This window comes from Juglans regia, chromosome 3 (assembly GCF_001411555.2).
Source record: "Juglans regia cultivar Chandler chromosome 3, Walnut 2.0, whole genome shotgun sequence".
Classification (NCBI taxonomy): domain Eukaryota; kingdom Viridiplantae; phylum Streptophyta; class Magnoliopsida; order Fagales; family Juglandaceae; genus Juglans; species Juglans regia.
The window spans coordinates 13644787-13653159 of NC_049903.1; positions in this window are offsets into that span (position 1 = coordinate 13644787).

An 8373-nucleotide genomic window follows, 5' to 3' on the forward strand; every position below is an offset into this window, starting at 1 on the left:
ATGCTGTCTGGCTTCTTCCCCAACAATGGAAGATGAAGTCTCTTCCTATAGAGGTAATCCTCTATCTGCATCCTTCAGTATCCATAATCTGTGCTATCAAACTTCTCGATCTCCGATACCTTCACTTCTTCTCCAGCTATCATTTTTCCTCAGACCTAAACCTTGACTCTGATACCAATTGTTGTGAAAAACGATGACAATAAAGTAAAAGCAAACACGGAAAAAACAAGCAATTACACACGACATAGTATTTACGTGGTTCGGCAAATTGCCTACGTCCACGGGAGCTGTAGAAGATTTTTATTTCTTAAGGGATCACAATGCAATACAATAGTATGGGGCGGCTACTGTTCACTCTAATACAATCACAAGTCAAACAAACATAATATAAATATATATATGTCATGCGGCGGAAACCCTAAAAATTTCAGAAATAGTCATGTTCACTTAAGCAGCGTGTCGAGCTCGCATCGAGCGAACCTGTTTCCCGCAATCGCTTGAGCCATGTGTTGAGCAGCTCTTCAAGCGAACTCTTTGACTTCTCTTCGCTCGAGTAGTGTGTCGAACGGTGTCGAGCGAACTCTTTGACTTTCCTTTGCTCGAGCGGTCTGTCGAGCTGTCTAGAGCGAAGTCTCTGACTTGTCTTCGCTCGAGCGGAGTGAACCAGACTCCACAATACTCAACAACATGCTCATATTTCTAGATGGATTGTGACCCCATCTCAACAACTACATAAAACTCCCCCATCAAATGATTTTTCATGATAAATGAAGTTGTGACCGTCTCCAATGGCCTCTCATCGCCACATATCCTATGTATCACGCGACTCTTTGCATTGATCGACCACCTTTCTACAAAGTAAGACTGCATTACGATGTTGAGACAACCTTTTTTCACCAAAATATGCAGGTTGTGCCGGCATAATATGCCAATAAATTGAAACTTAGAACATATACAAGAAACAATGTGGTCCTCCCTCCCAAGTGCCACTTCATATGACGGCTTCTCTTTCCCATCAAGTGTCATCAGGTAAATTTTTTGCATATCTTCCTCACGTATTTTGTGCCCCTTGTACCGTTGGCTATTAAATAACTCATCTTGAAAAATAAAAAATGATTGTCTTGTATAGAACATGGTTGCTTCCTCTTCAATGTTGTAAGAAGTTCTCATAATTGGTTTTGTAGTTTTTGTCTTCACATCTTTCTCTTTCTCACTGAGATAACGGGCATTCAATGCTTTATTATATTGATAGACAAAGTCACTAACCATTGCACTAGATTTGACATAGTTTTTAAAAAACTTGTTGATAGTTGATACTTTCACTTCGTTGAGTTGTGGACATTCCAACGCAAAAGATGGCCCTCAAGTAAGCCGGCACCCACTTTGCCTTTCTGGTATAAAGATTCTGCATCCAACTATTTCCTTTCAATCTGTACTTCACCAAAATTGCAGTCCACTCCAACTCAAACTCCTTAATAGTAAGCATTTCATGAATACCATGGTGAAAGTCTCCTTGGAATTGTGGATATTTGTTGTAGACATGGGCTAGATTTTCAGGAACTTTTTGCAAGAGATGCCATAAACACAATTTGTGACTTTTATTGGGTAATACATTGGCAATGGCTAAAGCCATTGCCTTGTCATCATCAGTGATTATTGTAGAGGGAGCACGACCAAGCATCGCTTCAAGCCATGTTTTCAATAACCATGTGTAAGACTCTACTGTCTTATTTATGAGTAATGCACATCCAAACATTACAGATTGATAATGATGGTTAACTCAGTGAATGGAACAAAAGACATCTTGTAGCGATTTGTGAGATACGTAGCATCAAAAGTAACAACGTCCCCAAAATATTGGTATGCGGCCCTTAATCTACTATCTGCCCAAAAATAATTTCTCATCGACCCATATACATCGTCTTGGATTAAATATACAAAGCCTGGATTATTACGTTCGCTCTCCAAAAAGTAAGCATATAAGCTTTTTGCATCTCCCTCTCCAAGAAGTTGTCTCCATTGATTGCCCAAATAATTATGAATTTCTTTACCCATACAACCAACATTATAATCATCACCCGACTCCTTACTCAGCGCAGACATTATTTTCCGTGTTGGTATCCCCGACTCATTTAATGTCTCTATTAAATTTCTTTGCGTTGATGTAACCCGTCTATGCCAACAAAGTAAACTTGTACTCCTAGGTGTCAGCAGCTCATGATTATGTTGGAGTACAAACTTAGACACAATCCATTTTTGTCCATCCTTCTTTATTAACATCATCGCCTTACACCCAATTTTTGTTTCTACAGGCTCAGGTCTTGCTTTTTCTTTAAGTTTAGAATTATGGCGACGGAATCCTTCTCTTGAACACACATATTTTACTCCAATTAATGATCTATCTATGTTTGACAACCGGGTATGATTAATTCAAATGCCAAAGCTATTTTGTCTGGAGAAGGCTTTATAGCAACTATTTGCATCTTCTATATCGTCAAATTCTAGCCCTACATACGGCTCCACATATGAAGATGACATTGTCTTATTAACCTCAGGCATGTTCTTGTCTTGTTCAACCTCACCATCCTCTCCAATCATCTCAACTTTGCCAGCACTAGAATTATTAGAATCTAAAATCTAAACATCATTTTTGAAAGTACTCATCATTCACTCAACCTAATATCACTCAACCAGTATTAGATCAAACAAAATAATTCGTAAAATGCAAAAATCTTATTTATTCTTTTTACTCGTTAAAAAAAAAATATTGAGATGTTGAACAATACAGTCGCAAAAAATGTTCATGGGCTGGAACCATATATTTGAGACTACAAATATTTTGCTTGGGTGAACATGTTGGAAGGATGGGGGGTATCTTTGAACACTTGGAATTCTTCAAGATTTTGTAAATAATATGATTAAAAAAAGATATTGAGATGTTGAACAATACACCCGCAAAAAATGGAAGTAGAAGTAATACAAGTCAATCTAGTAAAACTATTGGACATAAATGCAAATATGATTAATTTTTCTATTTTTTTAACATCGTTTCTGTAAAAACAGAGCAAATACATCCACAACTGCAAATATAGAGCAAATATACTCGTTCATCAACTACAACCCCCATTATAGAGCAACAAATACACCCAGCCCAACCCTAAAATCATCATAACCATGCAATATTTTCATTACTTACAGAAATTATGTGGGACGACGAGCGACAACGAGCAACTCTGGGAAGAGGGACGATGAATGACGAGGGAGGGGTGGGGGGAGATCGGGTTTTGTTTTTGGCGAAACAGAAAGAATCGGGTTTTTTTGGGGGAAGATAGCATAATAAATGGAATGCTCTACATGCATTCCTATTGTTCAACTTAGTGAACCTTCTACGTGTCAAGTTTTTATTAGTGGGTGTAAAATTAAAAAGCTCACCCGACCGGCCTCTAGCGCGTTGCTCCCCTCCTAAAACCTTATATTGACAACGAATGAGTTATGAGAGTTAAATAAAACATTGTTAAAATATTTTTTTAAATATTATTATTTTTTAAGATTTGAAAAAGTTAAATTTTTTATTATATTTTATGTAAAAAATAAAAAAAAATATAATAATAAAATGAGATAATTGATTAGTTTCTATATCCAAATAGCCTTTTGTTGAAAGTGAAAAGCCTCAAAGTCTGGAAAATCTTGACTTTTTGTATTACAAGAAACCTTATAATGAAGTTCTCCTAAATTCCAAACTGCATAATTAAAAAAAAAAACCAAGTTCTGTTTCTTTCTTTTTTCTTTTTTTTTTTTTTTTTAGCAGAATTATGCTCTTTTTTAAGATTTGCAAAATATGTAGCTTATTTTGAGTGTTCCAATTTACATTTGCAATTCCAAAAAATATAAACACTGAATTCATAATAATATAGTCTTAGGTTTTGTTTGGAAGTTAAAATTATCTTAATTTATCTCCATTCATCATTATAACTTTTTTAAATTTCAACATAAAATATAATAAACAATTCAATTTTTTCAAATTTTAAAATAATAATAATAAACAATAATATTCTAATAATATTTTATCATCTCAACTTAACTCAACTCAACTCAACTTAATATTCAAACGCAACCTTAAACTTATAGATGTTATCATTGTATTGATGAATACAAAAAAAAGTAACAAAGCACCTGAGGAAATAATCCGCGAAGATAAAATAATAATAATAAAATATGATAGTGGATTCATTAAAAATATTTGTATCCCAAAAAAGTTCAGAGGGATGAAAAGAAAGCTCATAGGAATTTTAAATTATAATTAATAGTTTTATAATTAAAAGAGTCACGCATAAAGAGAAATATTATAAAAAAAAAAACCTGAGACATGCAAGGCGGTCGCTAACTGTCAAAGGAAGCTAGCATTAAAATAGGGAGTCTAAGAGCCGTAGATGTCAAGAGATGGATGATGATCAAAATCTCCCGCCCCTTGGATTAGTATGCTTTCTTTGACCATTGATGCTATTAATATGGTTGAAAATAGATAGGAGGCTTTCGCTTTCGAGATGGTCAATATTATTTCCTTTTATATCTTATTTTTGCTTTCTAATTAATTGAACAGTCAAAAAGTTTTGCTAAAAAAAAAAAAAAAAAAAACAGTCAAAAAGCTTATGTAAATGGAAAAGCTTGCATTAGTTTGCAAGCAAACAGCTTATGTAAACGGAAAAGTTTGAAAACTGTTTTGATGTAATTGAAAATAAGATTTATCCACCTGTAGACAAAACTCATTCTTTCCATCACATAATTAATGGGAATCTATGGTCTGCTTTCAAACCCTCAAAGGGCATAAGAGAAGGTGATCTCTTATCACCCTATCTCTTCATCATGTATTCAGAAGCACTTACTTAGTTACTTAATAAGGCAGAGAGGATGAGAATTATATCTGGTTTTCCAATGGTAAAGGGACAGTTAACAATTAATTATCTATTTTCTGTAGATGATAGTTTATCATTTTTTCAAGCTTCCTTTATTGAATGGTGCAGGTTACAACACTTGATAGGACAATATGAATTAGTTTCATGTCAGAGGTTGAACAAAGATAAATCCTCTCTTTTCTTTAGCAAGAATACAAAGAATGAAACAAGAAAAAGCATCCTAAGTATAGTAGGTATTAGAACAACAACTTCCTATGAAAGCTATCTTGGCTTACTTGTTTTCTTTGGAAAATCCAGAATTAAGGCTTTCAACAATATTCTTGACAAAGTGAGAAGCAAAATGAACAACTGGAAATTGAAATTCCTATTGAGAGCAGGTAAAGAAATACTTCTTAAATCAGTCATACAAGCTATACCAACCTATTCAATGGAAATATTTAAACTGCCCAAAGGTTTGTTGCATGACCTCAACAAGCTGATGAAAGGATATTGGTGGGGACAAATAAATCAGGACAAGAAAATTAGTTGGATTAATTGGAGTCAAATGGAAAAGTCTAAAGCTGAAGGGGGTTTGGGGTTCAAAGATTTTGAAAACTTCAATATTGCTTTGTTAGCAAAACAAGGTTAGAGGATAATACAACACCCTAACTCTTTAGCTACATAGATCTTACATTTCAAATATTTTCCTAATTCTAATTTCTCCAATGCTAAGTTAGGTAGTAATCCATCTTATCTTTGGAGGAGCTTTCTATCTGCCAAACATTTGCTCAAAGAAGGAATCATATGGAGAATAGGAAATGGAGATTCAGTCAGAATATGGTCAGATAAGTGGCTACCAAAATCCACCACATTCAAACCTCAAAGTGGTCTAAATACACTGGCACCAGAAGCCAAAGTATAGGTTCTTATCAATCAAGACACAAGGGAATGGAACCTAATTAACCTGATCAAAAGAGTTTTCTCAAAGGATGATACAGAAACCATAAGCCAAATACCCCTTAGACATTACGACAAGCTAGATAAATTGATATGGAGATGCACAACAAATGAGATGTTCAATATCAGAAGTGCTTACTATTTGCAGGGGAAATTCAAGAAAGGAAGAAGGGGGAAAGTTCAAAGTCTCCAAAATCGTGAAGAGTGGATCAGAATATGGAATTTAGGCATTCCTCCAGCCACAAAGAACTTTTTGTGGAGAGCTTGTTTTAATATTCATACTACTAAAGTCAATCTTTGCAAAAAGAAGATATTGACTGATAAAATCTGTCCCATGGGCCTAGGGGAACTAGAAACCACTGAATACATAATATGGGAATGCAATTCTGCAGCAGACATTCTGGGTCAAAGTTCAAAGAATATCCAAAAGAATAAGGCTTCATGCTAGAGTGTGAAGGTGTTAGTGGCAGAAATGTTCAACAAGCTACAAAAGAATGAAATGCAAGAACTGGCTTTAATTTTTTGGAACCTATGGTGGAGAAGGAATCAACATATTTTCAACAACCTCCTAATTGATCCTAACATTCTTATTGATCCTAACACAATTCTACATAGAGTTCATCAAATGCAACATGATATTGCAGGGTTAGAATTCAGAACACTCAACCAGGCTCAAAGCAACATAGTTAGAACTTGCATTTGGGAAAATCCTCCACTAGGTTTTTGCAAAATAAATTGGGATGTGGCAGTTGACAGAAAGCATTACAAGATTGGCATTGAGATTGCAATCAGATATGAGGAAGGAAATTACTTGGCTACCATGAGGAAGAATCAAATCATATGTCCTGACCCTTTAATAGCAAAAGCAATAGGAGCACTAACAACATCAAATTTTGGAATTGATCTGGGATTGAGAAAGGTAATATTAGAGGGTGATTCCAAAAGGTTAGTTATGGATATTCAAAAACAAGTGGCAGATGACAGTTACTTTGGGACGATCATCTTGGATATTAGATCAAGGATCAAGTGTTTTGATATTTATGTTACTAAACATGTCTATAGAGAAGGCAATGTAATAGCTCATACATTGGGTAAAAGTGCTTTAATTGTATCAGAGTGCATAATGGACTTGGAGGAAAGTCCCCATTATCTTCGTTGTTTGTAATAGTTCCAGGTAGATGAAATAGTTTCTTCTCAAAAAAAAAAAAAAAACTAGTAAAAGAGACTTGAATATATAGAATGATATTGTCAATATCTATTAACTCGGTACAAAGAAAAATAGCCTCATTTGCTAGTTTACGTGCCACACCATTTGCGGTAAGCAGTGATTGTTGTGATCAATGAAACTCGTTGCATCTTTGGATTATTTCTTTGCTAAGTTTTTTTCATCTGTTCTTAATTAATTGGTACATTTTTATCATATAGATCCTCTTTGGCATTTAATAGGACCGGCCATGTCAGCAATACTATATTGCATATCATTCAAAATTCTCACATCCGAAAATCAACATAAGTGAAGGTCTAACAAAGCAAAGCAATCCTCATCCTATTTGTAAGTGAACTTTGGGAACTGGTAGCAAATTCCAGACTGTCACAAGACACCATTTTAGTCGCCACCACAATCTGACAACGACGTCGCCATACAAGTTTCGTCGCCCACCAAGTTCCCTCACCGTAGTCCTCGCTACAATTTCTGCAGCATGGAAATATTAGAAAAAATCACTCATTCGACTAACGTCGGAGAAGCTTTAAAGGGTTCGAGACTAGTGCATATATCATATTAAAATGAAAGGGAAAAGAAAGAATTTTGACCGATAAATTTTCACAAGAAAAATGCAAAGAATAATTTCGTCACTGATTGCCAGCTTTCTTTTATTCTCTCTCTCGAACAAGAAAAATCGGTCTTTTACAAATCTGACCCCATACGTGAATCTGTAGACTTAAACCTCTAAAAATTTCCCTCATCGCAAAATACCATGAACATTCACCATTGAATAGGTCAAGTTGCTTTCATAGCCCTAGTCTCCAAATAGAAGAGGCTAAACATACTTTCTTTTCTCCATTGAAATTAATTAGCAAACCACAAAACAAAACACACAAAAATTCTTTTTGTGTAGAAATTGCAGCGAGGGAACTTGGTGGGCGATAGAACTTGGGACAAAGAGGAAACTTGGTTGAGAAGAAATTGAGGGTCTTGGGAATTTTTGGAAGAAAATTCTCGAGATGATCTTGGGGAAGGGGGGTTGTAACAACCTACTAGAAATTCAATGATGGAATTTCTATAGGCTTTAGGAATCTCGTAAAAACACCATAAGTTTTTATGATTTGACCAATTGCATAAGTTTTAGTTTGTAAGCATAATCATAACTATCACTCACTATGGTGCCAGAAGTGAGATTTTAATTATTTAAGGTAGTTAGAAGTGTCAGAATGCATTATGGTCTGCGCCATTAGACTAAGTTGATTATTTAGGATTTTATGGCTCAATAACTCATTTTTCATATTTTCGGACGGAATGCCTATT